The 20,285-nt window shown below is 44.9% G+C and overlaps 1 long non-coding RNA gene across 1 annotated transcript in view; it reads right to left on the bottom strand.

Moving 5' to 3' along the window:
- LOC137379537 (uncharacterized) overlaps positions 1-20,285 on the bottom strand; it is a 178,252-nt gene that overhangs the window by 25,730 nt on the left and 132,237 nt on the right. The window lies entirely within an intron of this gene.

Genomic DNA, 20,285 nt, shown 5'->3' with positions numbered 1-20,285 from the left:
CTGGATGACCTTGCTGCAGATGGGATCATAGCAGCAACAGCTACTTGTCCAGCAGCAGCGGGAAGCCAACTTGTGGCAATTAAGTGGTCACTTGTGGGCAGATTGGGGATGCTGCTGGGATATATTACTGGTGGTGGAGGGTCTTCTGCTGAGGGCTGAATCCTAGCAGATGGCTGGAGGCTGGTGGCAGGCTGGGAGGCCAGCGAGGCCTCAGTTATCTACACCCCCCACCCAGAGATGTATCTGTTAGAGGACCACAGCTGCAGCTGTAGTCCATCCTGTGGAGGGGTTTCCCTGCCACAATGATGGCCTAGTTGCTGTGGCCACACTTACTTCGAAATACTTTTTACGTCTTCAGAGGGCACCTCCATCTTGAGGGCTGTCTCCCTCCTACATCAGCAGTGCCCACTTCTTCTAGTGGGGCTGCCACCGCCCAGAACCTCAGGCGCTCCCATTGGCTCTCCCGCCTGTGGAGACTGCCTGCTGTCCCTAATTGGACAGAGCCTCTGGAGGAGGCCCCTTAATTGGCCGGCTCCAGGGAGATCACGCAGAGGTGCAGGACCATCAGGGTCAGGACACACATTTGTTCCCGATAGAAGAATATTTTCAAAGGTGGTAAGATTCTGCCTACTGTTCCTTACTGAGGTTGAGGGAAGAGAATTTCTTCCTGAAGATCCTGGGTAGTTAAGGTCTCCTGCTGAGAGCCCGTCTTCCTCCCCTCCTCCTCCTCCTTCCTCTGATGGCAGCTCCCTCTGTGTTGTCTCTGCTCAATTTCCCTGACATGCCACGGGCCAAGGGGAATGGTAATTACAGCATTTCTGATTGGGAGCAAGTGGTCTAAGAACAAAGAACAAAGAACAGTACAGCACAGGAACAGGCCATTCAGCCCTCCAAGCCTGCGCCAATCTTGATGCCTGCCTAAACTAAAACCTTCTGCACTTGTGGGGACCATATCCCTCTATTCCCATCCTATTCATGTATTTGTCAAGATGCCTCTTAAATGTCATTATCGTACCTGCTTCCACCACCTCCCCCGGCAGCAAGTTCCAGGCACTCACCACCCTCTGTGTAAAGAACTTGCCTCGCACATCCCCTCTAAACTTTGCCCCTCTCACCTTAAACCTATGTCCCCTAGTAACTGACTCTTCCACCCTGGGAAAAAGCTTCTGACTATCCACTCTGTCCATGCCGCTCATAACTTTATAAACCTCTATCATGTCGTCCCTCCACCTCCGTCATTCCAGTGAAAACAATCCGAGTTTATCCAACCTCTCCTCATAGCTAATGCCCTCCAGACCAGGCAACAACCTGGTAAACCTCTTCTGTGCCCTCTCCAAAGCCTCCACGTCCTTCTGGTAGTGTGGCGACCAGAATTGCACGCAATTCTAGGCAGAACCCTTGAAGTGAGAACCAAGACCTTCACCACATGGACATCACTCGCTGCAGACTAAACCAATTTTGAATAGCAGCAGAAAATTCACAGCACTTCTGCAAACTCAGCAGTAACCAGTAGAAATCTAAATGCAACTAACCTGAAAGTAGTTGATAATGCCTTAATGTGGCACTGGTGGAGGATCCTTCCTGTTGCTGAACGCATGTGTGTGTTAAAGAGAGGGCGGTAGCTGAAGTGTGAGGTTGAAAATAGCACCACTAGGGTGAAATCAGTGAGATCTGCCTACTCTGCATACTTAAGGTGCATGCTCCTAATGCCCACTCATCGGTTACAGCAAATGTAGGTGCGCAGCACGGATGTGATTCTGCACCCAAAATGGCACCCATAACACCAAAAATAATCACGCTGTCCCCGATCTGTCGATCCATCCAGATGTCTTGGCCATATTGGTCTCTGTTTTGGCATGGATGGCACACAGTTTGGGTCCCTCAATAAGGCAAAGCAAGAAACATTGCTTGGCTCTTTCAGTTCACTCCAAAATTGTGTGTTCTACTAATATTTTCTGTTATACTTTGACAGAATTGTGAATATTCAAGTGCTATGTATGTCCAGAGGGCAGCAGGACATGGCACCAAACAAGTGAAGAATGCACAATGTCATGAATTTTCCCCTGGAATGCACTGAAGGAAGGACGAATAGACACCTGAGTGTGAGCATCATCATGCCACCCAGAATAATCACTCGTGTAACCAGGAGGGAGGTGGCACTGACACTGACTGCTAACTCCCTCATCCCCAAGACTTTGGAATAGGGACACAAGAAGATCCATAAACTTAGCAGGGCAGACAAGACAACACAATGCACACCTCTACCTCTCCTTTCTTGTCCCTTCCCCTGAGAAGTTACAGCAGCGGAGTATGTTGTGTTATTGATTTCTCAACACAAACGTACCAATCAATCTGAGGCTGAATGGTAAGCTGAATGAAAGGTTCTTTGTTACAAAATAACAGAATTACAGGAGAGCCCTAAGATACGCGTGCTGACTAATACGGCTCCAAATGCTATATCACGTGTTGGCTTACATCACTTCCTGTGATGATGTATACTAAACTATTTACATATTCAACAGTATGTTAACTAGTACTCAAGTAATTAAAGCAATGTCACAACATCTCCCTTTCCTTAAATGGAAATGCCATGAATTATCAGCCATGTACAAAATGAAATAGGATAGTTGTGAACAATATTTACACATGTATTGACTCTCACAGTCATGAATCAAATGTCTCTGAAACATATAGGTGATCTGCTGACTCGACCTGACCTGGTAACTGTGAAGCTTTGCTGAGATCTGGAATTGTCAATTCTTTTCTCTTGACTCGGAGGTTTAGATTGACAATCATCTTGCACTTGAGTATTGTATGTGTCATTTTGCTTAGTTTCATTCTTAGGACTTGAATCAGAGTGTGTTCTCGATGCTACAGGAGTGTCAGGCATGATGTTGTTAGATAACTCTCTCAGCTGACATCTGTTCCTTCTTAACATCACTCAGTTTAGGGTGGTTACTTCGCATGACCGTGGCTCATTACAAATCTATGGCACTTCTGCAAGGAACAAGGTCTTTTCATGCGGATGGATCAGTCTGGCCTTTTGTCCGATCTGTAGAGGAGGTAGTTCCATGCCTGCATGCTTGTTATACGCAACTTTTATTTTTCCTGTCTCTCCAACAGTTTGCCTTGTATTGATGAAGATCTTGTCAATTGAGGACTTGGAAAAGTTTTCTTGACTTGCCTTCCGATCATAATCATTGCTGGGGATTGTAGTCCTGTGTCTAGAGGTGTTGCTCGTAAGTGCAACACTGCAATCTGGAGATCCTGATTACACACCATCCTTTCTGCCAGGCCATTTGACATAGGGTAATGCGGGGATGATGTAACATGATTTACAGCTCACTGTTTGCATATGTCTTCAATGGCTTACTGTGTACTGTGGACCGCTTTCCAATACTATCTTCTCCAGGGAACCGAAGAGACTAAATATTGTGCTCATCGTGTTTGTTACTGATGCGTTTGATGTATCTCTCAATTGGCGGATGATTGGAAACTTGGACAAATAGCTGGTTATCAATAGAAAATCGTTTGATGGTAAATAGGTCAGTGGCTATCCTTGACCATGGATGTGATGGAACATCATGAGGATGAAGTGGCTCTCTGTGTTGGCTCGGTGGATGCTCTTGACATGCATCGCACATCCTCACTGCTCGCTCAATGTTACCATTGATTCCTGGCCAATAAATTGTCTCACATGCAAGTTGTCTGGACTTTTCAATGCCCATCTGACCTTGATACAATTGTGTAAGGATATCTTGGCAAAGCGATTTTGGAATCAACACTTGCCTTCCTTTAAAAATAATGCCACTGGATATTCTTAGCTCATCACCGTGTGGCTAAAAGGTTCTGAGATCTGTGGAAACCTCTTGCACTGTGTCAGGCCATTCACTAATAACAAGCTACCAGAGCACAGTAGCGCAGTGGTTAGCACTGCAGCCTCACAGCTCCAGGGACCTGGGTTCAATTCTGGGCACTACCTGTGCGGAGTTTGCAAGTTCTCCGTGTGGTTGTGGCCTTGTCCAATCTACACCTTCTCCTTTGTTATCTCTTGCCCCACCCCCGCCTCACTTGCTTATAACCTTTGACATTTCTAATATTTGCTAGTTCCGAAGAAGGGTCACTGACCCGAAATGTTAACTCTGCTTCTCTTTCCACAGATGCTGCCAGACCTGCTGAGTGGTTCCAGCATTTCTTGTTTTTATCTCTGTAAATCATCCTTGTCTTGAAGAGTAGGCATTGAATGTATATCCTCAACCTACTGGGATCAGGTCTTATCCCTGTATTAGATCAGATTGAACTGAAAAAGTTGATGTGGCTCACATTTACCTTGGTTGTAGCACTAGCACATTATTGATCTCGTGAATGGTCATGACCTGGAGTTCACTGCATGCTGATAGCCCTGCTACCGCTGGACCATTGGCGTCAACTACATAGAAGACTTGTAGTGACCATGCAGAATTTCAATATCTGCACTTCAATGTCAATCCCACACAGCATATCAGTGAACCATTATATGCAGTGAGTCTTCTCTTGTTGGCTGTAGCAAAGATTCCCATTTTGCCATGTATATATCCTCTAGTATCTGAAGTGGTAAAATGTTGGCGCTTGCCCCAGTATCAACCTTTAGCCATACCTTATGCTAGCCACTCTTGTTTGGGCGTATGATTTCGACTGTAGTAGGCTTCCAACTGTGTAACTGCATTCATGTGGTGCGCAACTGTCACTGTGTGAAAGGCATATTTGCCTTCTTTGCTGTTCAGGTTCTTACCTATGTCATGGACATGCGTGTGTTTAAACTGGTATTTGCCAAACTCTTTTCTGTTTTTTCCATTAGGCGGTGTCTGTTTCTGATTGGAGCTGTGGCTTCTGACTGCTTCTTCATAGTCAGACCTTCTGCACAGTGTCAGGCAAACCCCTCACCTGCCAAGATTGAGGCACACAGGATTTCACCACAAGAACATTACTTAAAACTTAAAAATTCGCCACATGAAACTTAAAAATTGCAAGTTCCTGACTGGAAAGATATTTGCATAGTACCAGACAATGTGGAAACAAAGGGAGCCAGTCCCTGCCTCAGCACACAGAAATAGACCAGGTCAAACCAGTTGGTCACCTGACCACCTGCTGGCCAACTAGGGGAGTTTTAAACTGGAAAACAGATTTTAAACAGAGGAAGCCATGTGGTCATGGACTGAGAACATCTCTCCTGTCTGCCTGCCTCCATCTCTTTCCCACAGAACTGAATCTTGTGAAGACATGTAAACTCAAAGAGAGAACAGTCTCCTATGTGAAAAAGGTTTAAGACAAATATTGGGCTCCAACAAAACGCAAGACCATATTTTCAATCAAGGACTACAGCGAGCTCGAAGCACAGTAACAAGATATTGCCTCAAACTGTTCTGCTTATCTTTTCTTCTGCTTTTTTCTGTCCCTAATTGCATGTGTGTATTGCATGTGCATGCTAGCGTGGGCGCATCATATATCCGTAGGCGTAAACCATATTAGAGTTTAAGTTTAAGGTTTAATAAATTTCATCTTTCTTCTTTAAACCACAGAAAGCCTGTTTGTACTCATTTCTTTGCCTTATAATTGGAAAGTTGTCAACAAGGATTCACAAATGGGGAGCTCAAAACACAGTGTGTCTAAATTAAACCTTGTTACAAAAAGACCAGGTGAAGGAAGTAACAGACCCCTAGACACCTTTCACACCTGGTCGTAACAACAGTCTTGCCCAGTGCCCCTCTAGACTGCACACCTTGCAGGTATCCCTGAATGCAGGACAATTTTTTCTCTGCTGCATCATACCACACTTGCCACATGCCTTGTCCTGTTGAGGTGTCTTGGCTACCTCGCCTATGGTTGTTGCTGCTCCATGCGTTTGTATGCACTGCCTGCTTGCAGCTATGGCTTCATACTTCCTACCTTCCTTCAGGAGACTTTAGGTGTCATATCCTTTTTCTTTATCCAACAGGTCTGTTTGGAACACCTCTATTTGGATGATGCAATAACTAGCTCCATCATCCTCTCACACAATTCTGCATCTGAAAAATCACAGACTTTCCCTTTCTCCCGACATCTGCTGACAAACAGATCATTAGTTTGTCTGTATGCTATCAGCTTCAGTCGATGGATCCTGAAATTAACCTTGACCTTCAGTTGGTCTTCTACCGTTGTCCAAAGTTTCGATGGGTCTTCTGGTCTGATTCTGAAAGTCCAGAAGTGTTGATGCAATGGAATCCTTCATTGCCAATAGCAATTTTTATCTTCATTGCTTGTTTGTCAAGACCTGCGATTGCAAGATCCAAAAGGTACAACTCCAAACGCTGTTTGAAGAGTTGGAACTCGTAAAGGAGATCTTGAACCTTCCAGTTCATTGCTGGGTATTTTGTAGTCATGGTGCCAAACCTCTTGTGTACAAGAATTCTCTTGCTTCAATCCTATAAATACCCCCTTGAACCCTCCATTCCTCTGACACCAGAATCTTGTGCTTCCTCACCATTGGCAGCTGTGCCTTTAGCTGCCTTGGCTCCACATTCTGGAATTCCACACCTAAACCCTTCTGCGTCACTATCTCCCTGTCCTCTTTTAAGACCCTGCTTACAACTTACCACTTTGATGAAGCTTCTGATCACCTCTCCTAATAGCTTCTTCTTTAGCTTGATGTCCACTTATTGGTTTGGCCTTTGGATGTTTTATATGAATGCCCACTACCATCCCTATCCATCTGAAATAACATCCAACTGGACTGATTCCTGTTTCATTTTAAAAACAGCACTCAGATTCCTTTTACACCTGCACTTCTCTAAAATAAATAGCTCTAACTCTTAGAATCTATCCTTGTAAATAACAGTGCTTAGGTTAGATATCATTCTGGTCACATCTCCCTGCACTTGCTCCAGAGCTTCAATATCCTTCACCATGTGCAAGACCCAAAACTGGTCACAATGCCACAAGTGTCCTCAAGTGTACCAATGCCTTATAAAGCCTAAATATTGTGCTTTTTGCTTTATATTCAATGGTTCTAAAATATATATCCACAATCCTATTTTCTTTCCATTAATGCACATGGTTTGATGAAGGAGTGCACTCCTGTGTTTGTGAGGCTAATGGCAGAGCAGTGCAAATCGTCCATCAATTTGTGGCGATTGGCAACTCTTGGCATATCTCTTTCTCGCCATAAATTGCTGTTTTGTTAATGCACTAATAACAGCATGCGCTGTGAACTTGGCATTATTTTACCAACAAATTCTTGGCATTATTCAGGAAGAGATTTGCTTTGATATCCTGTCATTGAATGGAGTACCCAATAGAGGGAGCTGCTCATTATTGCCTGTAATATATTAGGTGGCTGTAGCGAACTGAACATAGGGAAGGAGCAGGACAGTCAAGAGTTGGAGTAATGTAAAAGCAGATGGAGAAAACTGAATGAAATTAACTGGCTATGTATTTGTCTATTAATCAACATATTAATGCAAATTCTTTCTTTTTCTTTAACAGTGAAGCTGCCTAAAGCTTACTCTGGGAATCCTGATTTAAGTCTGGTAATACTCAAGGATATACATAAATATAATTTTCATTACTTTTGCTTGCATTGCAAAAGATTTATAATCCCAATTGTTGCTTCCTAATAAATTACCAAAGCGCATCCCTGGCAGCTGCCATTGTATCTTGTAATCTATTTAAAATTTAACATATCTACGAGAATACCAGGCATAACTTGTACATCTGTATTACTGATAAAGAATACATATGGAAGTACTGGAGTACTAGAGCTGCTCAAGAGCTTCTCCTTGTCGGCGACATGAACACAGCAACTTCATTTATAAAGCAAAATACTGCAGATGCTGGAAATTGGAAATAAAAACAGAAAATGTTGGAAAAACCCAGCAGGTCAGGCAGCATCTGTGGAGAGAGAAACAGAGTTAACTTCTCAGGGCTGGATAAAGTTAAAGATGTAGCAGGTTTTAAACAAGTACAGAGGCAGGGAAAAAGGGGAGGGAGGTTGTCCTCCCAGGCCATCTGCAGTCTCCCCACTGAAAGTCAGCAGCCTTCCACCAGCCATGCTACAGCTACTGGGGTAGAACTGCATAGGAGCTCTGGGGCAGGCAAAGGCAAATGGTTACAGGCACTAAGAGAATGCGCAAGGCTGATTAGGTGACTTCTGTATGCAATATGACATGGCTTAATTTATAAATTTGGGTTGGAATGTTTATTTTGTGTTGGTTTTTATTTTTGCACTGTGGTCTCGCAGGTGCTGTTATGGTCAGTATCAGAGGGAGCGGAAAGTGTGGGACTGTTGATGAATGGGGAATTGCAGTTGTAGTTACTGGTATTGCACGAGGATGAGTTCTTCACGGACACCCCACTGGAAAGGGGCTGTGTAGGTTGCCTCCTTTTTTCCTCTAACTCCTCCTCCTCTCCTGCTATTCCTCCACCTCCTCCTATTCCTGAGCTGTTCACTGTATAACTGGTGGCAAGGGCTTTCCCCTCGTGATGGTGAGGTTGTGCAGCACGCAGCAGACCACCACGAATCTTGACACCTGCTCTGCTGAGTACTGCAGGGCTCCTCCCGAGTGGTCCAGGCAGCAAAAGCATTGCTTTAGAATGTCAATAGTCTGCTCTATCACATTCTGTGTGACAGCATCGTTTTCATTGTATGCATGCTACGCATAGATTCCACACTGGAGTCGTCAGCCATATTGTCAGCGGATGGCTCTTGTGCCCAGTAGACACCCTTTGGTTTGCTGTGGTGGCTCAAATACTAATAGTACAGTGAACTGCTGCAGAATGAAGGCATAATGACCACGGCCAGGATACTGAACATTAACCTGCATGATCCTCTGTTTATGGTCACAAACCAGCTGGATGTTGAGGGAGTGGAGTTCCTTTTGGTTGAGGTACAAGGCAGCATTCAAATGAGGTGCCCACAAAACCATGTGTGTGAAGTCAATGGTACCCTGCACCACAGGGAAGCCTCTAATCCTAGTGAGGCCACATGCTCACTCCATCTGCTTCTCTCTGGCAAGTGAGAATGAAATGAATTTAGCTCTCAATGATTAGGGAGGGCCAGTGACCTCCCTAATGTAACAGTGGATGGTGAGCTGAGAGATGTTGCAAATATCTCCAGGTCCAGTCTGGAAGGAGCTAGACACTTAAAAGCTCATGGCTACAGTCACCTTCACAGCCACTGGCAATAAGGTCCTTGCTCTGCACTTAAGTTGCAGTTGTGGTTGCAGAAGGTCCTTCTTGTGGGAAGGCAGTGGCATCGTGGTAATGTCACTGGACTAGAAATCCAGAGCCCAGGCTAATGCTCTGGGGACATGGGATCAAATCCCACCATGGCAGATGGTGAGTTTTGAGTTCAATTAATAAATCTGAAATTAAAAGCTAGTCTAATGGTAACCATGAAACTAAGGTCAATTGCTGCCCTTTAGGGAAGAAAATCTGCCATTCTTACCTGGTCTGGCCTACATGTGACTCAAGACCCACAGCAATGAGGTTGACTCTTAAGTGCCCTTTGAAATGGCCTAGCAAACCATGCAGTTCAAGGGCAATTAGGAATGGGCAATAAATGCTGGTTAGCCAGCGACGTCCACATTCCACAAAGAAATAAAAAAAAAGTGCAGACATCTCACTCGATGAGGTTCAGGGAGGAGAATTGCTCCCTAAAACCCTGCATGGATATGTGCTCCTGCTGAGAACTCTTCTACCCCTCCTCCTCACTCTTCCAGCAGTTTGTTCTGCTCTTCATTCCCTAAGTTATTGCTGTATTCCAAGGGAAATGCCTACTTGTGCACCCATGTCTGGGAACAACTGGTTTGTACAGAAGCCTGGGCTAGGATTTTCAATCACCCAAGGGAGATTGGAAGATCGGTGCAGGTGTGCTTTAAAAATAGTGCTCCTTGATGGCATGCCAGTGTCCCACTGCCTCTGGGATGTGCTACTTTTTCAAAGCAAGGATGGGTGGGGGTGAGGGGGGGGGGAGCTGGGAACCCACTCGCCTCCAATTGACTGCCTGTTAACACCCTTGAGGAGCTTGTTGGGGAGGGCCAGAAGGTGATTTTGAAATTGCAGATCGGCGAAACCGAACAATCTGGTGCACGTTATGTTGTGTGATTGCCTTTAAGAGTGATGTCCCTTTAAGATCTTAATATGTAATGAGCTGAGTACCATGATGCAGTCATGTGACTACATGCCAGTCTCACTCTGTAACTGTAACACCAAGAGGCAAGTTCTGTAAATAGATAGCGCTGCACTGTATATAATAGTCAGCTGTTGAATAAACCTTTTTTGAGATCTTCAATCAACTGCACTCCATGCATCTCATTTATGTTGCATCAAACAGCATAAAAAGATTCTTATTGCCTGGTGGCAGCTGTGGTGAAAAAACAAAATCCAAGATTGAAGACCACAGGAAAACAGCTTTAAAACCTACTGACTGCTAAAAGAGAGAAAGTTAAAAGAAACACTGGCCCAAACAATGTAAAGAAGAAGAAAAAAACTCCAGAAGACAGAGCTGAATGACAGGCTGCAAATCAATCACTGTGATTGGGTGAGTCAGTGTGCTGTTGGTACAGGAACCCCAGTTGAAAAAAGAGCTCTGAGGTGTTTGCAAAGTTGATTTTTTAAATAAGGCTCAGTGGAGGAAAAAAGCAGGAAAGACCTAATCCCTATCTCAGGCTGATTGATTGTTTTCAAAGGCTCCCCCACACTGATAGAGATCCGCACCATTACAGGAGGCGCCCAACAGCAAAAAGTGCGGGAATCCTCTATTCACACAGCTCGCAGCTAGAGTTATAAAAAGAAACCATTAAATCACTCAAATGCTGCAAAGCCTTTGCTCACTCAGCCAGAGTTTTAAAACAAATCATAAAACCACTCAACTGTGAAGAATTGTTTATTGAATGACTGGATAAAAAACTCTAGCAGAAAAAAGCTCTTGAAATACCTATTACACAACTGTATAAACAAACAGACTAGCGTGATGGAAGCTAGATAAACAGGCAAGCTGTTCCTGTCAATCAAGCCAGCAAGTCTAAAGAACTGAAATTTTTTTAAAGGGAAGAGAGTACAGAGTCACAGAACCAGGTCTTAAAGCAAGTAGTAAAGCAAAAGAACAGCAGAAAGATGGATGCCAATATTCCCAGCATGAACTGGAAAGCCTTGGATATCCCATCTGAGTTCAAATTGTTCTAATAAAGAATGCAGTTATGCTTTACAGACCAAGTAACTGTAGAACCAGAAAAACAGGCTGCAAAATAATGATAGCAATTGGAAATGAGGGATAATGCACAGCTGTCAGGTTCAATGTGGGGAGCCAGCAAGTCATGTTAATGGTGAGTGAAGTTTTTGGGCAATAAGGGTTTTTGTGTCAGGGCTTTTTGTTGGCCGTTTGGCCACTTGTTTGCGCTATGAGGTTCCTGACCCTCTGATCTCCTGCCTCCTCTATTTTGCAAGGCAGCAGCAAGCTCAGTCATGGCTGCCATCTGCCTTCGAGGATCATACTCAGTAGTCAGTTCCCACCTCTTGGCAGCGTTCAGTGCCACTAATTGGGCACCAAGCTTGCCACCAGTCCAATTAGGCGATCTGCATTTGAAGAGGGCGTCGTAGTTGCAGCGTTGGGTCAGGACCCGAAAATGATCTGGGCATCGGGTTCCCAACCCCAGATTGAAACTCAAGCCCCTGAAATCATCAAAATGTCCTTTGGCATCTGCCACATCACTCCCTGTAGACCTTTGCAACTCAAAACAACTATGGAATCATCAACACTTGTAGAATTGAAGCAACAGTCAAAAGAAATCAACTAGCAACAATCCTGTAAGTAGTTGATGATGCCTTTAAATAGCACTGGTTGGGGGTGGGTGCTTCCTGTTGCTGAAGGCATGTTCAGCTATGTGTAATGAAGAGATAGTGTTAGCTGGAGTGTTGAACTCCAAAGTGACAGCACTGGCATCATATCAGTGTTGTACTACCTACTCTGCATACATTCAGCAGGCGCTCACTACACTATAGCCCTCAGTAATATGACACCCAGGGTGACTCGCCCCATGGGTCTCATGCACCTCAAACCTCACGCACCTTTTGGACCTCAAATGGCATCCGTAGTATCCAAACAATGGGTGCTACTGATCCGAATTTTGGGTTACGTGTCTCTCAGTAAGGATTGTTCAATCTGATTGGTTAAGGAGACTACAAGAGCAGTTCAGAGAATGGGAATTCTGCAGCAAGTAATTCACCTCCTGACTCCCCAAAGCCTGTCCACCATCTACAAGGCACAAGTCAGGAGTGTGATGGAATACTCTCCACTTGCCTGGATGAATACGGCTCCAAGAACACTCAAGAAGTTCGACACCATCCAGGACAAAGCACTCCGTTTGATCGGCACCCTATCCACCAACTTAAACATTCACTCTGTCCACCACTGACGCACAGTGGCAGCAGTTTGTACCATCTACAAGATGCACTGCAGCAATGCACCAAGCCTCCTTCAACAGCACCTTTCGGGACGTCTGCCAGCTAGAAGGACAAGGGCAGCAGACGCATGGGAACACCACCACCTGCAAGTTCACTTCCAAGTCACACACCGTCCTGATTTGGAACTATATCGCCGTTCCTTCACTGTCGCTAGGTCAAAATCCTGGAATTCCCTTCCTAACAGCACTGTGGGAATACCTACACCAGATGGATTGCAGCTGTTCAAGAAGGTAGCTCACCACCACCTTCGTAAGGGCAATTAGGGATGGGCAACAAATGCTGCTCTAGCCAGCAATGCCCACATCCCATGAATGAATAAAAAAGAGACACACAGTTGCTTTCCTCTTGACATAAGTCCCAGATGACCTCTAGAGGGTGCTATGCTGTTTTGAATTTCTAATCACAGCAGGTTCCTGTGTAAAAGCCCACAGAAAGTCAGAGTGTAATGAGCAGCTAACACAGTTCATTTGCTGATGACCACAAAATCCAGGCCATTGTTTGCAAAAAGGAAAGTTATTCATGCATTTTTTGTAAATATTTGTTTTTCCTTAATTTCATTTGACATATTATTAGGTAATGCTACTTCGGTAAAAAGTTAGAAATTATTAGTTTATGCTGCAGCTGAAAGAGCAACTGAGAGGAAAGGAATGAGTTTTGAACACTAGTATAACATGGAGTTAAATGGCTTTATTGGAAGCTCATCAGTCTTTTAATTAATTTTTCTTTCAAATCATTTTGTTTTATTATTGAGTTCTGCATTAATGTACGCTTTACCAGATCACGATGCAATACAAAACAACAGAATACATGTTGTCTCGCAGGTCCCATGGTATTTGCAGGCACATAGATTAAAGAGAGCTGCAAGGTTATTCACACTTGGATGCAGTTTACTAATTGGCAGGATAGGATCATTCCTGATCAGGAAGCTCAGGTAATAATGGGGGTGGGGGTGGTGAGGACGGAGGGAGACAAAGACAAAAGGGCAGAGGGAGAGCGAGAAAGACAGTGAGCGAGTGAGAGAAAGGGAGTGTGAGGTAATGTTAGGAGCTGAAGGGGGATGTTAGTGGGCCGAAGACCAGTGATTTGTTTCTTCAGTGATTGATCTAAGAAGCACCTCGGCTGTGAGTATTTGAGGTGGATCAGAGCAAGGGGATCCAGGTTGCCCTCATATAATATGCCAACCATAACAATAGTTGCAAAAATTGTGGTGACATAGAGCATAAGCAAAAGCAGCAATAGTGAATATTTATTTTCAAAATTATCACCCTCGCCATTATTCAATTTAGATTCCCCAGCTGAGAAGGCATCAGATGATCTGATTCTAGACTTTTGCCAATTTTACCATTAGGAATTGCGTAGGATATAAGCTGATTTTCTCTTCTTCCTGATATCTCCCAAAATGGCAAAATCAAGAACTTGTGGTGTGGGAAATTGCAGGAACAAACGTACAACTTACCCTGCCCAGGCACAGCATCTTTGAAAAGTTTCTGTCACTATACCATGTATATAATGTGCTTAATATTTATCATTTGGTGAATGCAATCTGGGTGTGTTACAATAATCAACTCAATACGACACTCTATGTTCTAAGCCATATTTATTGTCACCAGTTATTTAAAGAATAACAAAAGACCTATTATAATAACAGCTTCAGTAAAAAAATTGAGACAAATTGGAATTTCTTCCACAAAATTTGGGTTGGACGTCATATGATATTTGTATCTGATCAAAAACAAAGCAAATTTGAGTTGGTAACGATAAGACTAAGGTCAATGAGAACTGCCTGGCAGCTGCTGTAACATTAGCAATTGTCCACAGTCTTTCAAAGCTACAGCAAGCCCAGCTGTCTGGGAACTGCAGATTCTGTGTAATAGTTTCCATTTGTAGAAGTTCTGCAATGCGGTGAGAGTGCAGATGCGCTGAATTCACGTTTTTATATATCAGGCTGAATTCAGAGGAATACTGAAGCAACGGTGGGGATGGCTCATTGAAGCCAACAATGTAAAACCCACAGTGAAGCTCAACTAACCAGGACTGGAACAAACTGGCAGCCATGATGTTCAGTACTGTTCATGATGGCCACTTAAGCTTGTTGTCAACAGCACCATCGAATCAGAGAACAAAATCAGTGAATAAGGTAGTGTTCTGAAGTCAATTTATACTATGAGGATACCTCAAATTACAGGCCACTGTCAGAAACGATTCCATTGTAGGAAAGGGGTATAACTCTCTGGTGCTGTCCAGAATTGAGCCTGTGAAATTTTACTGTCTCATAGAGTAATGCATTTGTTTGCTCATGTAGAAACAGGGAGCGAGTGCAGCTGAACACGTGGCTACAGAACTGGTGCAGGAGGGAGGGATTCAGATATGTTTAGTTTAGTTTAGTTTAGACATACAGCACTGAAACAGGCCCTTCGGCCCACCGAGTCTGTGCCGACCATCAACCACCCATTTATACTAACCCTACACTAATCCCATATCCTTACCACATCCCCACCTGTCCCTATATTTCCCTACCACCTACTTACACTGGGGGCAATTTATAATGGCCAATTAACCTATCAAGCTGCAAGTCTTTGGCATGTGGGAGGAAACCGGAGCACCCGGAGGAAACCCACGCAGACACAGGGAGAACTTGCAAACTCCACACAGGCAGTACCCAGAATTGAACCCGGGTCGCTGGAGCTGTGAGGCTGCGGTGCTAACCAGTGCGCCACTGTGCCGCCCTCCTTGGGATATCTTCTGGGGAAGGTGGGACCTGTAACAAGAAGGACGGGTTGCATCTGAACCAGAGGGGCAATATCCTGGGCGGGAGGTTTGCTAGAGCTCTTCGGGAGGGTTTAAGCGAGTTTGGCAGGGGGATGGGAACCGGAGCTATGGATCAGTGGATGGGGTAGCTGTTGAACAGGCAGATACCGAGTGCAGAGAGTCTGTGAGGAAGGTTAGACAGCTGACAGGGCAAAGTTGCAGCCAGTATGATGGGTTGAAGTGTGTCTATTTTAACGCAAGAAGTGTCAGGAATAAGGGTGATGAACTTAGAGCATGGATCAGTACTTGGAGCTACGATGTTGTGGCCATGACGGAGACGTGGCTATCACAGGGGCAGGAATGGATGTTGGATGTTCCGGGGTTTAGATGTTTCAAAAGGAATAGGGAGGGAGGTAAAAGAGGTGGGGGAGTGGCATTGCTAATCAGGGATAGTATCACAGCTGCAGAAAGGGAGGTTGTTGAGGAGGGTTTGTCTACTGAGTCATTATGGGTGGAAGTCAGAAACAGGAAAGGAGCAGTCACTTTGTTGGGAGTTTTCTATAGATCCCCCAATAGCAACAGAGACACGGAGGAACAGATTGGGAGGCAGATTTTGGAAAGGTGCAGAAGTAACAGGGTGTTGTCATGGGTGACTTCAACTTCCCTAATATTGATTGGAACCTCCTTAGTGCAAATAGTTTGGATGGAGCAGTTTTTGTCAGGTGTGTCCAGGAAGGTTTCCTGACTCAGTATGTAGATAGGCCGACTAGAGGGGAGACTATGTTGGACTTGGTGCTTGGCAACGACCCAGGCCAGGTGGCAGATCTATCGGTGGGAGAGCATTTCGGTGATAGTGATCACAACTCCCTGACCTTTACTATAGTCATGGAGAGGGACAGGAGCAGACGGGATGGGAAAATATTTAATTGGGGGAGGGGGAATTACAATGCTATTAGGCAGGAACTGGGGAGCATAAATTGGGAACAGATGTTCTCAGGGAAATGCATGACAGAAATGTGGAGGTTGTTTAGGGAGCGCTTGCTGCGACTGCTGGATAGGTTTGTCCCGATGAGGCAGGGAAGGGATGGTAGGGTGAAGGAACCTTGGATGACAAGAGAGGTGGAACAGCTAGTCAAGAGGAAGAAGGAAGCTTACTTAAGGGTGAGGAAGCAAGGATCAGACAGGGCTCTGGAGGGTTACAAGGTAGCCAGGAAGGAACTGAAGAATGGACTTAGGAGAGCTAGAAGGGGACATGAAAAAGTCTTGGCGGGTAGGATTAAGGAAAATCCCAAGGCGTTCTACACTTATGTGAGGAACAAGAGGATGGCCAGAGTGAGGGTAGGGCTGATCAGGGATAGTGGAGGGAACTTGTGCCTGGAGTCGGAGGAGGTAGGGGAGGTCCTAAATGAATACTTTGCTTCAGTATTCACTAGTGAGAGGGACCTGGTCGTTTGTGAGGACAGCGTGGAACAGGCTGATATGCTCGAACAGGTTGAGGTTAAGAGGGAGGACGTGCTGGAAATTTTGAATGATATGAAGACAGATAAGTCCCCGGGGCCAGACGGGATATACCCAAGGATATTACGGGAAGCGAGGGAAGAGATTGCTGTGCCTTTGGCGATGATCTTTGCATCCTCACTGTCCACTGGAGTAGTATCGGATGATCGGAGGGTGGCAAATGTTGTTCCCTTGTTCAAGAAAGGGAATAGGGATAACCCTGGGAATTATAGACCAGTCAGTCTTATGTCGGTAGTGGGCAAATTATTGGAGAGGATTCTGAGAGACAGGATTTATGATTATTTGGAAAAGCATGGTTTGATTAGAGACAGTCAGCATGGCTTTGTAAGGGGCAGGTCATGCCTCACAAGCCTTATTGAATTCTTCGAAGATGTGACAAAACACATTGATGAAGGAAGAGCAGTGGATGTGGTGTATATGGATTTTAGCAAGGCGTTTGATAAGGTTCCCCATGGTAGGCTCATTCAGAAAGTAAGGAGGCATGGGATACAGGGGAAGTTGGCTGTCTGGATACAAAATTGGCTGGCCCCTAGAAGTCAGAGTGTGGTAGTAGATGGAAAGTATTCAGCATGGAGCTCGGTGACCAGTGGTGTTCCACAAGGATCAGTTCTGGGACCTCTGCTCTTTGTGATTTTTATAAATGACTTGGATGAGGAAGTGGAAGGCTGGGTTAGCAAGTTTGCCGATGACACGAAGGTTGCTGGAGTTGTGGATAGTGTGGAAAGCTGTTGTAGGTTGCAACGGGACATTGACAGGATGCAGAGCTGGGCTGAGAAGTGGCAGATGGAGTTCAACCTGGAAAAGTGTGAAGTGATTCATTTTGGAAGGTCGAATTTGAATGCAGAATACAGGCTTAAAGACAGGATTCTTGGTAGTGTGGAGGAACAGAGGGATCTTGGGGTCCATGTCCATAGATCGCTCAAAGTTGCCACCCAAGTTGATAGGGTTGTTAAGAAGGCGTATGGTGTGTTGGCTTTCATTAACAGGGGGATTGAGTTTAAGAGCTGCGAGGTTATGCTGCAGCTCTATAAGGCCCTGGTTCGACCACACTTGGAATATTGTGTTCAGTTCTGGTCGCCTCATTATAGGAAGGATGTGGAAGCTTTAGAGAGGGTGCAGAGGAGATTTACCAGGATGCTGCCTGGACTGGAGAGCATGTCTTACGAAGAAAGATTGAGGGAGCTAGGGCTTTTCTCATTGGAGCAAAGAAGGATGAGAGGTGACTTGATAGAGGGGTACAAGATGAGAGGCATAGATAGAGTGGATAGCCAGAGACTTTTTCCCAGGGTGGAAAGGGCTATCACCAGGGGGCATAATTTTAAGGTGATTGGAGGAAGGTTTCAGGGAGATGTCAGAGGTAGGTTCTTTACACAGAGAGTGGTGGGTGTGTGGAATGCGCTTCCAGCGGTGGTAGTAGAAGCAGATACATTAGGGGCATTTAAACGACTCTTGGATAGGTACATGGATGATAGTAGAATGAAGGGTAGGTAGTTAGTTTGATCTTAGAGTAGGTTAAAGGTTCGGCACAACATCGTGGGCCGAAGGTCCTGTACTGTGCTGTACTGTTCTATGTTCTATGTAATCTTTTGGCCTGCATTATTTATTACAGAAAAAAATCAGAGAATTTGTCATTATGTCACACTTTCCATGGCCTCAGAATGTCTCAAAGAGCTTCACAACCGATGGATCACTTTTGAAGTGTAGTCACTTGTTATGTAGGCAAATACAATAGCCAATTTTGTATAGCAAAGTCCCACAGACAGCAATGAGGTAAATGACCAGTTAATCTGTTTTGCGTAGTGTTGATTGCAAACTGAATGTTGTCCAGGACACTGGGGGAACCACCTATTCCTCCTTGAAAAGTGACATTGAATTTTTTACATCCATCTGAACATGCAGACATTTGATGTCACATCCAAAGGATCATTTCTCAGCACTTACTTGGCACTGTGATTCAGTGTCAGCCTGGATGATGTTGCTCAAATCCTGGTTTAACCAAGTTTACCATGGTTCTATAACGTGTGAGGGAGTCATGAGACTACTTGCTCAAATGGAAAAAAATCTTCCTTCAGTCAATGTTACATTGTTAAATGAATCATTTTTGGTATCTGGTCTGAGTATCTGTGTTAGTGGACACAATGCTAGTGGAAACTCAGGACACAAACTGGGTCAGTGGAAATTGTGATAGTTGACACAAGCTATCTTGCCACATATCATCACCTCCACAATTTCTTCTGCTTATGTTTAAACTAAACGTCAATCCTGCACAAAATTACTGCAAACTCTGCAAGCCACAACTGTGTGCATCATATTCCATCTCTTAAGCAAATTGGCAGTAATGTGAACAACTTTGAAGATTGGAAAAGAGCTAATTATTCAAAATACATATTTTAATTGCTAATTGGGGATAATTTGAGGAACAAATAATGAATGACGATAACCATTAAATGGTTACAAAAAAAACAGAACATAAGGAAAGATCATTGGGCCAAATTGAAGCTCTTCTCGCCAGCACGTTGGGCAGGATTTGAGATCCCAACGTTGGCACCAAATGGTCAGAAGCCAGACCGGGGCAGCTATTTTCCTGGAGGTGGCTCCGAGTTGGTCGCCTTCATGCTTGCTGTCTGATTAAGGACAGTGGGTGGGCTCCCAATACTGCTGGCCCAATCAGAGGGCTGGCAGCTCTAGAGCCTCGGCAGCCCCACCGGGAGAGGTAGATGCTGCTGATGCAGGTCGGGGACCACGAGGAAGCTGGAAAGTAGAGGTGCCATCGGAGGCATAAAATTAAAATTAAAATTCTGAGGGGCCAAGCAAGCAGCCCCTCAGAGCAAAGGGGAAACTCCTCAGGCGGCAGTGTTGGGGCCATGGGTGCGGCCTTTGTTGCTAGTGGCCCCCTTTTGGGGTATGGAGCCTCCGGCTCTGATGGTCCCCCAGCCTGCTGCAGGGAAGCTGCCTCCATTGAGGTGACAGCCTATTCATGCGGTGGGGGCTGTTGCGCTGCCGGAAAAATGCCAATGGGCCCTCTAAATAGCCCCATATTGGAGCCTTAATGAGTTAAATTGTTTGCCAGCCTCCATTCAGTGGGCAGGTGATCAGCAACCTGGTCTGGCTCTGGGAAACTTCCACAGCAGTGGGAATGCTTCAGGGAGCTAGCTGTTGCATCACTAGTTGGGTGGTAGTTCTAACAACAAAATAATGATCAGATAAGTACCAAGATTTCTTCTATATTGTTAATTCTACTTTGTTTAAATTCTTTGTAGATCCATGATGATTACGATTTCCTGCTCAAAACTCTGAGGTATGCTGGAGTTTGTTGGGATAATCACAGAACCGCCGTGGCTCCCCACTATTTTCCCAGCTGACCCCTCCCCCCGCCACTCACCTCCAAGCCTGCCACCCGGGACCAGGAAAATTCTGCCCAGTGACACTCTCTTTAATTGTATTTAAAAGTATACATCTATACAATTTAAGATATGAGCTAGAGAAGCCTTCTGGAGGGCCGATGTTAATGTTGTTCGACACTGAAGTTGAGCATTTGCAGA

The sequence above is a fragment of the Heterodontus francisci genome, chromosome 18 (genome assembly GCF_036365525.1).
Source record: "Heterodontus francisci isolate sHetFra1 chromosome 18, sHetFra1.hap1, whole genome shotgun sequence".
Taxonomy (NCBI): Eukaryota; Metazoa; Chordata; class Chondrichthyes; order Heterodontiformes; family Heterodontidae; genus Heterodontus; species Heterodontus francisci.
Note: the sequence above shows the minus strand (reverse complement) of the source record. Positions and strands in the feature narration are given on the sequence as shown.